This window comes from Periophthalmus magnuspinnatus, chromosome 6 (genome assembly GCF_009829125.3).
Source record: "Periophthalmus magnuspinnatus isolate fPerMag1 chromosome 6, fPerMag1.2.pri, whole genome shotgun sequence".
In the NCBI taxonomy this organism is placed as follows: domain Eukaryota; kingdom Metazoa; phylum Chordata; class Actinopteri; order Gobiiformes; family Gobiidae; genus Periophthalmus; species Periophthalmus magnuspinnatus.
In genome coordinates this window covers 27,351,012-27,365,591 of record NC_047131.1, presented here as the reverse complement: position 1 = coordinate 27,365,591, position 14,580 = coordinate 27,351,012, and the positions used below count along the sequence as shown (strand labels likewise).

The window sequence follows — 14,580 nt, the reverse complement described above, 5'->3', positions numbered from 1 at the left end:
ACGGCTCCTACACGTGTGTTTGTTTTTGAATGTGTCTTCTGTGGTGTTTTACTGCCCCCTGCTGGCGAAACTGTGATGTTCATGTATATTATCTGATGAGGTTGAAATATTAATGCTATAGCAAATTAAACATCCACGTAGTTAGAATTAGCAACTAACACGTGCATATAAAACACCCGTAAGATGTGGACTAACTCTCACTGATCACAAAAGGAGCTCAGTACGTCCTGATCTGCCGTGACCCGGATTCGAACCGGGGTTGCTGCGGCCACAACGCAGAGTACTAACCACTATACGATCACGGCGAGCTACAGGAGCTGCCCCTGCCGCCCAGACATTCTCTGTTAAAGGGCGACTGCATGTGTGAAAAGGGGGAAAAAGGATATTAGCTATATTGGGTTATTTAGACACGTGGGAGATTGTACTCAAACCCTACAGGGCAGTGGAATAGACTAGAGAATGCACACTTCATGAAAACCAAATGAAAGGCAGACACCACCTGCATGCCCAGAATACAACTGGCAGTAGGCCAGTTAGCCTTAGTTTTACAGAGAATATTTGAATTAGCTTCAGTCAGGAAACTATAGTCTGAAATAAATGGATAATTAAGCATCAGGACTCAGCTTTAGTGTCTCATTGTTTCTGATGTCAGGTAAGAATCAAAGACATTTTTTAAAAGTTTTTTTCTCATGAATGGCTCATGTGCCATTTTTGGAAAATAGTCTATTTAACTATAACTACATATATTTTGAATGTTGGTTATAAAAGGCAGCCTATATATACTTAGTAGGCTATGCATCCCTGATGCATCTTGACAGAAATACCATCTTGTGATGAACCTTTGGCCAAATATAGAGAGATCCCTGTTAGACCAGCTCTCCAGTACTATACACTTCAATCTTTAGATAAACTTGTACATGTACTTACAGTAGCTACATGCATTCCCACACATTTAAATGACGTATTTGCAGATACCATGAGCCTCCAGTAGATGACAGTCTTGTATTGGATATAAAACAGTCTTGTTACAGTCTACTCTCCTGCTCAGTGATGAGGGAACACACTTACTTGGTTTGCCCAAATGACATGGTGTACTTTTATATGGGGGTTGGTTTCATGTAAATGTTTATGTGCGTACGTGCAATACTAACTCAGAGTATCAAAAGATCCATTATAGCAACAGGCAAAGACACCACATTCTTCTCCCTGTCTGTAAAAGGAGCCCACTACCAGGAAACATTTATATCAACAACTAATTATTGGTGTATCGCCGTTTCTGAATGATTCTCTGAATTTAGTCCACACTAGGGAACACTACCATTCTGGTGTGACTCAAGTGAGTGTATTTTTTCCTGTGGGTTGTGAAACTTACTTTACATTGTACAGATTACAGAGGTATGGCACAATTACTGTGTGGCACACTTTGTACAGTAGCAGAGTAGACAATGATAATAATAATAATAATAATAATAATAATAATAATAATAATAATAATAATAATAATAATAATAATAATAACTATTATTATTATTATTATTATTATTATTATTATTATTATTATTATTATTATTATTATTATTTATATAGCACTTTTAAGAACAAATATTAAAACAGTCAAAAGAGCAATAAACAAATAACACAGGACAGAGAAATGATAACATATAAATAGCAGTTTCCGAACAGCGCTCAGGCTAAACGCTGAGTGTGTGTTTATGCTGATCATAATCTGGGATGTTTTTGCACACAGTGTTGGTCCACGTTCTCCATTTGTCACTGTCAGTGTGCACACATGCAATTTGTCTCTAAATGTACACCCATATACACATAAGTGTGTAATCTGTTATAGGACAGGACCAAGTAAAGAGAAAGTAACCTGATAATGTGCTCATCACAGCCGTGACCTTAGGGGTCATGAGCAGGAAACAGGCCAGACAAGAACAAAACATGAGACATTCAGCTGTTTTTGTGTGTTGCAGAAAAATCTAATGAACTGATGTGTTTTGGTGCAACTGTAAAATAGAAAAGATAGAAAAACGAAAATGTTTTAAAAGGGGAGACAATATTTGCGAATGACTTTCTAAATATGTATGGATTTATAATTATTTGAAATAACGGGAGTTACTAATTTCATGGAAAATACATGTGCGGAACAAAACATATCAAGTTTAACCAATTGCCATTCTTGCTGCATTAAAATAAAGACGAAAACAAAGCCTAATTTTATGAAAACCAGTTAAATAACAAGAAGCTGAAAACAAAGGCAGTTTTAATGCACTGGGAAAAAATGCTGATGTGTGAAAATCAAGACATTTATTTTCATACTTCTGACTGCGATTGCCAACCCACTGTTCCTCCTGTCTGTCATGGATATAGATTAACTGGAGATGCAGTTTCACCAAACTTCACTTGTTTGTCTTCTGCACTTACTGTACAGAATTTACACCATAAGCCCCGCTCCTTTGTGACTCCACATGAGCTGAAGGAGCTGTCAACACACAGCGTCCTTCTCACAATGATGTCACTGCTCCTTCTGTTGGACTGTGCAAGCTCACACACAGCAGTGGACCCGGCTACATCCTGGTCCTAATCCCCATAAATCTGCACTCACACTGGGTCTGCACAGTCAATTGTGAATTAAGCCTCCATTATGTAGATCTTTGTCTGGCAACTCCTCCAAGCCACATGTCATGAGGTTGGAAAATATGAAGCTACAGATTAAATACAAACCAATAGATACTGAAACAAGCTCGTTCAGACTTTAAACTTAACTTTGAAACGATAATATTTAAGTGGAGTAATGTCTATCACCTTTCTAACAGAGCTGTAACTTTTATAGTACAGCTTCTGCCACCTGCTAGTTTTCATGGAAATAGTTTGTGTAAAGCCATACTGTGGAATATTCTAGGCTAAACAATAACCATGGAGATAAGCTCGTAATGGATCCTTCAAGTTACACAGTGCACCTTTACATTTCTCATGAACAAAGTCTCTTATAAAACACCGTGCAGCGTGTGGATCTGGACACATGGCGGTGGCCCGGTCCAGATGGCTGAGATCTGGTGAACATGTGACCTGCGCTGCTCCTGCTGTAAAACAGACTTCCTGTGAGACCCGAGAGTCGCTTTGTCTTCAGGAGCTCAACATGTGAACACCATCGGCCTCTTAAACACGTGAACGCCATCAGTCCTCGAACACAGAACGCCATCAGCCTTTCAAACGTGGAACAACGTTGGCCCTTCAAACATGTAATGCCTCAAATATGGAACGCCATCGGCCTCTCAAACATGGAACGTCATCGGCCTCTTAAACATGGAACGCCATCGGCCTCTCAAACATGGAACACCATCAGCCTCTCAAACATGGAACGTCATCGGCCCTTCAAACATGGAACCAGTCCTCAAACATGAAATACCAACGCGCTCTCAAACATGGAACGCCATTGGCCCTCGAACACAGAACGCCCTCGGCCTCTCAAACATCGTTGGCCCTTTAAACATGGAACACCTCAAACATGGAATGCCATTGGCCTTTCAAAACTGAAACGTCATTGGCCCTCAACCATTGAAAACCCTCGGTCCTCAAACATGGAACATCATTGGCCTTTCGAACATGAAATGCCATTGGTCTCTCAAACAAGAAACACAGTTGTCCCTCAAACACAGAATGCCCTTGGCCTCTCAAACATAGAATGGCATCGGCACTCGAACACGGAACGTCATCAGCCTCTCGAACATAGAATGCCTCAAACATGGAACACAATCAGCCCTCAAACACAAAATGCCATCGGCCTCTCAAACGTGGAACGCCATTGACCCTCGGACACAGAACGCCATTGGCCTTTCAAACATGGAATGCCATCGGTCCTCAATTATGGAACATCACCTTCAAAGATAGAATGACTGAAACATGGAAAACCGTCAGCCCTCAAACATGGAACGCCATCGTCTTCTCAAACATGGGACATCTCAAACATGGAACATCATTGGCCCTTCAAACATGGAACGACGTCAGCCCCTCAAACCTGGAACACCATCAGCCTTTCAAATGTAGAAAGCCATCAGTCCTCAAACATGGAAAACCACTGACCCCTCAAACATGGAACACCAACAGGAATAAAGAAACCGGGCGGCATTAAAAAGGTGTGTGCTCTTTGATCCCTCCATAAAAGCAGCATGTGGCCTTAACTGAAGAGGGAAGTCTACTGCTAATGTTCTAAAATAATCAAAACAACACGCTCAGGAGGGCAGGTAATTTCCTCCTGTGGAAATGTGCGTGTAATGCGATGGCTTTCAAAGGTCATAGGTCATTTCAGAGCTTGTCTTTAACTTAAAGATCCTTGTAGTTCAAACAGCCACATGTGTAAAACGGCCTGTATCACTAACAATCTAGGCTAAGTCGTTGCAGAAAATACACAAAGGTGCACTATTTGACTTTTTGTAGTTAAATCACCTGATGTTATTGCCTTTCCTGGAAAATTACACAGCGTGGCATTAAACTATCTTGCATTTATTCAATTCCAGGTGAGCAGACTGGCCTCTCCATAGACTTACCTGTAACTTAGCCTGATGAAGTCACTTGCTTGTCTCCATGGATATAAAAAAGTTGAATTACATATCCATGGAGACAAGCAGTTGGCGAACACTCCAAACATAACGTTACACAGTTTATCTTTAATACTTACCGTAATCTCATTAGCAGTGAGATTTCAGCCTTAAATTGTCTTTTTGACTCCTGTGGCCTTGTGGCAGGTGTACACACTGTTTTGATGCTCACAGATCTCCATTTCTCTGTGAGGTTTTGTTTAGTTTATTTTTTTAAATTCTCCATTGGAGTCGAGAAGAGAGTCCTGTGAGCCATTCTCTGACACACCAGCCTCAAGCGCTCAAACCTCACTCTCTTTCTGTCCTTTGCCATCACAGCATCCTCTTCATCTTTATTCAATTAACAGGCAGCAGGTGACACGTGGGTGTGGGAGGGGCCTGTCTGAAGTGTCACTGTGAGGAACAAGTGAATGATCCATGAAGAGACGAGAAGGAGCTGTACCTGTTGTGAAAGACTCATGAGACTTGTTCATATATAGGATATTTAATCTTATGTTTCACAGTGACACTCCAGCTTTTTATTTATTTTTATTTTATTATTATTTTTTTAAATTTATTTTGTATTTATTATTATTATTTTTTATTATTTTTAATTAATTAATTAATTTATATTTTTTCCCTTGGCTTCAGCTTGGCTTTCCCTCAGCTTCAACTTTTTTTTTCCCCCCCTCAGCTTATTTATTTATTTATTTACTTATTTATTTATTCATTCATTCATTCATTCATTCATTCCCTTGGTTTCAACTTGATTCCATGTCTTGAAATTATAATGAATTGAGCAGTGGTGGAAGAAGTACTCAATTTTGTTACTTAAATAAGAGCACAGATACGGAGCAAAAAAACACTCAAGTAAAGTAAAATTATCACATGAAAAAATCTACTTAAAGTACCCCATAAAGAATTAAAAATGTAAAAGTAGTTCCTGCAGATTTGAGCTCTAATAAAGCTTAAAATGTATCAATTTTGATCAAGATTTGAGCTGAATTTTGTTCAACAGAAACAACTCAATCGATTTTTTCTTGCTGTTTTATTTGTATTTTTATTTATTTTTTGCTCAAACTACTAACTTGTTTTAAAAAAAAATCAATCCCTCAGCAGGTCCGTGTTTTTCAGCAGGTCTCAAAAAGTAATAAAAAATACAGTTCTGTTTAAAAATGTAGTGGAGTAGAAAGTACAGATACCTGCTCTCTATTTTGGACAAACATGCCAAAATGATTCCACTTTACGTCATATTTCATTGGTTGCGTTGGATTATATAAAGACCTAAGGGGAAACTCGAAGAGGCTGAAGATCAACCATATAATTTAACCCTTCAGCGCATTGCCGATATAGAGATAAAGAGAAAATGATCCGCTTTCATCTGTCAGACTGCAGAACTGCGCAGACTATAGCCCTCCCAGACTTTGAAGGCTCCTGTTAGTTATTTCAGTGCCACTGGAATGTAAATGAGCCCATCACAAAGAGGAGAGGTAACCCTGTCAGGATGGAAATATGAAAAGAAAAGGGCATTCGTGCATCATTGACATGCTTGTATATGCAAAAACACAGCTGCGATTTTGATTTAGAACAAGTGCAATGTCTTTACACCAGTTTTCTGATGCAGTAAACGTGCATCTTGACTCAATATTATGTTTTTTTTTTTAGGATAAATAAGCAGAGGGGTCCAGCACATGCCCCTGAGCCATGAAACTATGAAAATAACTAGATTACATCATCTGTTGCGCAGTGCATAGTCTATTTGGATCAGATCGGTTGCTACGTTACAAGCCCTTGGTTGACTTTCCCTTTAGCGCTCTGTGTGGTCATGTGACAGATGAGTGACAGAAGCTAACACCAGACAGTCGAGCTATTGTTCACTTGAGGGAAATCCCCTGGGAACTCCTCTGCGACCCTCGGCCTTGCATTTAAAACAGCGCAAACACAGACAGGATTGTGCATTAGTATTAGTATTCATCCTTCTTCACGCCTTTTGGAAGAATCAGAGGTTTTATTGTTGAAGTTGTGTAACGTGACAGTTATTGTGGTTAAATTTGACAGGTTTTTAACAGCAGGACAATCTCACAAATGTTAAACACCACAGCAAAAGTGTGGTTCTATTTGCTAAAAGCTAAAAGGAGGGTTGGAAAATACAAATATTCAAGTCACTAAGTACATTTTGTGGTTGATTGTGCTTGTGTATTTGTGTATTTTGAAGTGATTTTTAAACATTTACTTGTCATTGAGCATAAATCATGTATGTACAGGCACGTTTTATATCATAGGTGTTGAGTACACAAAGCCAAATCGTCTCAAAAGTAAAATCTGTAGCTTGTACTTGTAATTGAGTACATTTTAGCCATGTAACTGTACTTTTATTTGAGTAAAACTTTTCTTAACTCTTTCCACCACTGGATAAATCATTCACAGGTTTCCGCTGCCACTGAAAACATATCTGCTTTAATTGCAATTGGCTCAGTGCACAACGGTCTGACCATTTCTGGTGTAATGTAATGTCTGTAAGGTTTTTGACAAACACTTTACAAATGAGAAAGTTTCACCGGAGCCCCAATTGAGCTTTGTTTTAGTACAATTGGTCATTAGGCTGTGTAAATTACTGCAATTACACTACATTACTACACTTGACTAGGCTATTGTAAACACGGAACAAGAATTAAATCAAGATGAGAACAGATGCATAACTAAATAATAAAGTATATTTATGAAAAATTACATCTCCTCATTTCTGTGTAAACTCTGTACACCTGACAGGGCGACAGGTGCGTAGGAGGTGGAGCACTGATCTGAAGAATAAAGGAAACTCCGGCACACTGTTACTTATCACTCTTAATGCAATTTATTCCATACAACGTTTCGGTCGCTCTGACCTTCTTCAGGTATGAGGACAGCCCCTTCCGCTCCCCTTATATAAATGAAGGGACCGCCCCCTTTAGTTTAATCAACCACATAAGACACATATATTCACAGTCAGACCCCAAAAAACACCCGCAAGATTGTGCATAATTCACTATACAAACGCTTTTTGTGAGTTAAAATGCATGGATAATAACCAGAAAAATATAATGATCAGAAAAAATATCAGATATATACTATAATTTTTAGCTTTTAAAAAAAAAAACAGCATAAATGACATAAATGACATCACTGACACCCCCAAGAGGAATAAATTGGATTAAGAGTGAGACAGTGTGCGGGAGTTTCCTTTATTCTTCATGAAAAATTGCATCTTAAATAGAGATAGACGGATATATCGGCCATTATTTGCACTTTTTAGCTCACTTTTTAGCTCTTTTTATCAGCTATCAGTATTAAATCTCTAACAAAGGCCGATATCTTGTTTGATCCAGCCAGTGAAGACTTCGTTAAAGTAGTTAAAGTAGTTAAAGTAGTTACGTAGTTAAAGAGGGTACTGCAAAAATGTGACTATTTTTGGAAAACTATGTGTTGTATGTCAATGCTAAAGCTCACTTCTAAAAATTTCAATTCAATTTGTTGTAACAATGACCCAATTATTTCCAGGTGTATATTATTTCAATCAGTGGCGTTATTCAAATTTTTATTAGACTCCAAAATTAGCCTTAGCATTAGCCCTGACACACACACACCTTGTTATTTCCTGCTTTGATAGAGATTTAATAACACACATGCAAACAAAATCTATTCAAAATGTGTTAATTGAAGTTGCACGGATGTCCCCTTCGTCTTCTTCAAAGTCTTCATCGCTGATACATGTGGGAGGGGCGGCAGACCTAGCAGCACGACTTCATTAGCACAACTGAATCATTAATCGTCAATCCCTTTAATGGCTCCGATAGTAACTGGCTGTTGGTTCGGTCTGTGGGCTTTCCAAAGACTGCATGGGAATGGCAATTGCCTCATTAGCGCTCTCCCCCTCGGACCCCTTCCATTCTTCTACACCAGTGAATGACAAACCAGCGCCGTGAGTGGATCCATTCAGGTGCAACTTATTACACTTTTCCTTCCCACAATCCTTTGCAGCAACTCAGCCTCCACAGGGACACTCCAAAGTCCATTGTGTTTCTGCCTCCGAAGTGGACCGGTGCTTATACTGGAAGTGGACCCGAATTGTTGTGTTTCTCCTAATGAGTGGGTTTTCCCAGAATCCCCGGCTGCTGCCCGGACTGAATAAGAGATAATTAGGAGAGTATGGTGCGTATTGAATGGGGCGAAGGAATGGTAAGTTTCAGGGACTCTTGAAGGGCCGTGCACTCTTCAGACACTGACAATCACGAGATGGTAATTTGCAGTTTGAACACACATTTTAAAAAGATCTCCAGTTCAAAACAAAAATGACATAAAATGAAAAGATTGACTGTAGATTCTATACAGTCGCTCATTTCAGATTGTGTTAGAATGAAGGTTTTAATGAATTTGTAGGACCAAAACCAACTCAAACACTGCAGGTGTAGTGTAACGGGTTCCCAACCACCGGGCCGGGGTCCATAACCGGTGTGTGGGCCGTCTAGGACCAGGGCCCAAAGGAAAGTAATATTTTATACATTATTTTGATTTCTGTTTTATAGCCTGAGTGTGCTTGAGTCTGCATATTTGGTAAGTACTCAACATTTCTTTAAAAAAATACAGGTGGTCGTTATAAAGTAGTGGTGCATCAAATATCTGTTAACTCAAATGTTTGATAAAGACATTTGCTTTTCCTTAAAAATTAAACCTAGCAAAGCGTTACGGTCCCTTCACGCTTCATTTGGGACAAGTGGAGCTGAGGGGGGTGTGGGTTTAGCAGGTGTAGGCTCGCTCCCGTCTCCGCGCCCACACGTTTGGTTTAGAGGCGACTCAAAGCAAACCACAGATACACGTGAATGTTGTTGAACGCACGGGCACGAACTGAGGATTAAAATGTCATTAATTCAGACGTGAATATTTTATACATTATTTTTGTTTTTGTTTTATAGCCTGCACAAGGTTCTTTCATTTGGCTTTAATTTTTAGCTCATTCACATGTTAATGAGTCATGAAACAACCTCTTTGACGTGTTTGTACAGTTGTGCATTGGTCGGGTAATCTGGGCCAGGTCATATTTACAGATGAAATTGAGAAAAATAAAGGTCAAATACAATTAAAATCGTTCGTTTAATTAATGCACGTTCATAAAAAGAAAACAAATGAACTGATTTTTCATTTGATTTTTATTTTATGCTATTTTCTGATCTATTTTACGATGTTGTTTCCTCATCACAAACAGACCTGGAGTTGAGTTATCTTTCATTTAACACACAAACCCTGCATATTTAGGCTGTGTTCTTGTCTCAAACAGAAAACACTCTGTTCCACCTTGTGATGTCATCAAGTGGCAATACAGGAAGTGCTCCACTGCGTTTTTAAACTTCATACACTCTCACTAAAATCATTTGGATCATTTCAGCCCTGGGATTGCAAATCTCTACTGATCTAAAGTTAAAACGCAGCTGTTAACTTGAAAACTACCACTTCGTGACATCGCAAGGTGGAACAGAGCATTTTGAGCTTTGGAGATGTAGACAGACTAATAATAAAATGTGCAAATGAAAGAAAACACCACTCCGTATCTGTTTTTGAGGAGGTAACAACATTATAACTTGGCTTAAAGCTGCACAAAAGTCAGTCTTGTGTAATACTGTATAGGACTTTAACTTAAATACGATGTGAGGAGAGGAAAGATTTGTTGCATTCGTCGATAATTTAAACTTTCTGGATGATAAATAATTCAGTGTGTGTCACTGTGGGTTATATAAACTGTTATTTGCACTTTTAGCACAACATCAGCTTTTCAATGTTCATGCATTTTTTATACAATGTAGGTGTGAGGTCCCAGCGCAGCCTTTAGAAATGTCTCCCTGACCTTTGGGCTGATATGGGAGTAAGAGTCAGTCTGCTGGTTTCATTTCAGATGCACAAATCCATCCATAATAAATGATGCCCACACAGGAACGGGGCCTTGTGCTGGGAAAGCAAACACATGGAAAGGTTGAACTGTGTGTCTTGGATGGAGAAGTCTGTGATGAATGACAAGAGGACGGTCTTTGCCAGGCACTAACCACCACCCAGCTGTGTCTGACTACAGAAACAGTTATATCTGAACTGTTTGGAATATTCATGAAGATAAGTGATGTGAGTTTTGTAATTGGTAATCCTGAAAAAGTTTGAGTTTTAAAAGGCGCTGTACCAGATTTTTACAATCTTAAAAACGTGAAAAACATTAGTTCAATTTCACAGCTGTGTAAAAGTATCCCTTACTTTGTTACCGTGTCGAGTTTAGAGGCACGTTTCACAACTTACAGAGGCCAGAGCGGAGTTTTGCCGTCACGCTACTACAACAACTAGCATGCTAATAGCGCAGCAGCCTTACTTCCTGATTCACGGAGAGTAAAAATGCTTTATAATTTGATTCAGACAGTGCACATTGGACCTTTTTTGACCCATAAGTGCTGGTTTTACGATATATATGCACTGGAGCAAAATGTATTTGACTTTATGACATTAGAATTAGAAAAACATTAGAGAGAATCCATTTAAATGTTGTTATGGACTAGTCCTGTTCTGTTTTGGCCTTCCCTGCACTTGCGCAGATCCACCGCTGCAGCTTCTTTTAGTTATTTTGTATTTTGTTTTTGTATTACCTAGTTATTTAATTCGTACACCTTTTTGAGCATTATTTTTGTAACAATAAAATCTGATTTATCATTTTCTGACCACGTTTTACACCCGGTTTTAACCATGTGGCATGTAACAAATGTTTATAGAGACTTTGTAGAGAGATAATAGGTATGTGTGACCATATGAGCAGAAATGGTAAATGTTCACTTTTTTAATATAGTGCTTTTCCACGTTCAACACACTCAAACCGCTTTACATCTAGGAATATGCATTTATATACAGTATGTAGGTACGACTGGATGATGTAGTCAGGGTCAGATACATGTCAGTAGTTTTATTGAATAGCAAAAGTTTAGAAAAAAATATTAGCCTGGCAATGTAAGACTATGCTTTTCCCATTATTTACAAAGACACACTGTCAGATGGAGGTGATTAATAGGCAGATGTAGTGATCAGAAAATGGTAAATAGTCACATTTTTATATAGAAACCACTCAACTATTCATACACCAGTGTACACAGACACGGGGGGCAAGGACGCAACACCAGCGTTCATCTGTGGGAGCTGGAATCGCATCGCCAACCAGTAGGTCAATGGATCTGACCGCTGTCCTAGTTATATTTGTGTCGAAAGCAGGATTCAGTGGACAAACGCTCTACCAACTGAGCTACCGTCGCTCAGAACACAAACAGTTGCCTCTTTTTTTTATAGATTTAGACTATGGGATCCTTTTTCTCTCCTCTCAGCATATGGTATCGGGCGCAGAGTCCTCTCCTGTCACCCTGCAGTTTGATGAATGATGAAAATGGAGGAAATGCGCTTGAAGCCAATAAAAATCACTTCTCCAGGACAAACAGGGCATCCTCCCCAATGGGAAAAATAATAAGCAGCCTTTATAGCCCTAATTCTACCGGAGTTTGGGTCTCCTGCTGAAAGACATCTGGAGTCTGATGACTAAAGCAGGACTGTTACATATTTACCTTACGCTCATCCATGTCAACCGATTGTTTATGTGGAGAATTGTGAGCGAGAGAGAGGGGGCTATCCAGGGAGAGGAAAGAGCGCAGATGGTAGTGTCACATGATGTAAGAACACACTGAAAAGAGATCTGCAAACGGGACGACATCGTGTGCATGTAATGAAAGTAAAGACCTAAAGATTTGGGTCAGTGTGTGAGTCATGTCTTGTAGACGAAGGGAAGAAAAAATTACAACAACAAACTGTTGCTCAGCGTAGCAGCCGTGTCCTCCGTGTGGTTGGGTGACTTTTTGTTTCTCATTGGTGAGTTTCAGATAAAATCACAGCCTTACAGGTCAGTAATGTTTAATGCTGATTATGACTGTGGATTTTATCTGGTAATTGGACAATGGAACAATATGTTTTTGCAGTTTTTTTCTAGTTTTGGTATTTGTATAATATTAATACTACTTTTCTCAAGTAAGTTAGACTACTGTAACAGCTCTCCCACTGGCCTCTCCAAACGAGTAGTAAAAAGTACATCCAGAACACTCCTGTCTGTCTGTCTGTCTGTCTGTCTGTCTGTCTGTCTGTCTGTCTGTCTGTCTGTCTGTCTGTCTGTCTGTCTGTCTGTCTGTCTGTCTGTCTATCTATCTATCTATCTATCTATCTATCTATCTATCTATCTATCTATCTATCTATCTATCTATCTATCTATCTATCTATCATCCACTACTACTCCTACTACTACTCCTACTACTCCTACTACTACTACTACTCCTACTACTACTCCTACTACTACTCCTACTACTACTCCTACTACTACTCCTACTACTCCTACTACTACTACTACTAATAATAATAATAATAATAAAATCTGTATTCTGTATATTCTGTTACTTCATGTCTCTCTGTTGTTTTCCTCCTGATCAAACCAAGTCCAGACACAGAGGTAGTATCACCGCAGACACACACAGAGGTAGTATCACTGCAGATACACACAGAGGTACACAGAGGTAGTATCACTGCAGATACACACAGAGGTACACAGACGTAGTATCACTGCAGACACACACAGAGGTAGTATCACTGCAGACACACACAGAGGTACACAGAGGTAGTATCACTGCAGACTCTGTGTTTACTTCTCAGATCCACTTTAATCTGCGACACAGTGTAAACCCGTCATGAGAAGATGGAGCGTGTTTCCCTGATTGTGATGTTTGGTTTCCACTAGAACAGTTTACAGAGGACAAACTAGAATACACCACATACTCCATATTATACGCGTAGTACTCACATATCGGCTGAAAATATTCGTTGTAGTTTATCGACCTGGTTAATGCGCGCTTATGGATGCTTTGCACGCTCACTCTTGCATTTATTGACATTTGATCCCAACCTCCATATGTATTTTTGAGCTGTATTTTTCGAAATGTTCTTAGACCTTTACTATTGTGCCTGTGAAAAGTTTGAAATCGGCACAGAAAATATGTTTTGGCTTTGCATTTTGAACTGAATGTGAGCACTGAAATATAATTCTTTAGTACCAGATGATCCAAACAGAGAACTGCGCCCTCAAAATACTGGACTAGTGATGGTTCCTCGAGTCTAAAAGGAGGGAGATCTTTCACTTACTAAACTCCTGTGTTATGAAATCAGCTCCTGTCCATGTCAAAGAGGCCGCCACAGTCTCTGCATTTCAGACCAGGCTTAAAACGTTTCTCTTTGAATTCGCTTATGACCAGGCCAGTTAGGAGCGGAAATAAACCCTGCAGTTTTAGTGAAGCTGGAGTTTTAGTGGGTGGCTCCTGTCCTGCCGTGGGTGGACCTCCCTCTGTCCCTTAGTTGAGTGAGCTCTGGTCCCACCGACTTAAACTCTATCTGCAAATTGATGTGTATTAGTCCTGGAAACATCTGCAGCCTGTCCGTTCATGGGAGTGTTACAGCGCTAGGCCTTAAGTTCTTTTGTTGTTTGTATTTATACATTATGTTTACTGTGTGTGTCCCCGAGTCGTCTTTTTCTAGTCACTATTGGGGTAGTGACTTTTTATTATGAGACACTTGTTGTTCGTAAGATTTTGTTACCTATTGTAAAGCTTGTTTTGTAGTTAAACCTACCCTTTTTTGTGTGTAAACCCTTGCAAGGAACCTTTTATTTGTCTATGTTTAGTCCCTTTTTGTTTAGTTAACCCTTACATTCCTGTTAATTAAATTACTTCTTATCTTACCATTTTTCCATCTTGGTTTTCTTTTTGTTACTTCCCCTTTCCCTAATTGCGCTGGGTAACAGAGTGGATCTCTCCTTCACTGTGGTTCTCCTCGAAGTTTCTCTTTTTCCTACTGTTTTTTTTTTGTGTTAGTTTTTCCTTGCCGAGAAGGAGGGTCTAAGGACAAGGGATGATCTGGGACT

General features: G+C 39.3%; 1 non-coding gene across 1 annotated transcript; it reads right to left on the bottom strand.

Annotated features, from left to right (window-relative positions):
* Nucleotides 1–233: 233 nt before the first annotated feature.
* On the bottom strand, nucleotides 234–305 carry trnah-gug (transfer RNA histidin (anticodon GUG)). Its single transcript has one exon. It is a non-coding gene; the product is annotated as a tRNA-His (tRNA).
* Between the last annotated feature and the right edge of the window lie 14,275 nt (nucleotides 306–14,580).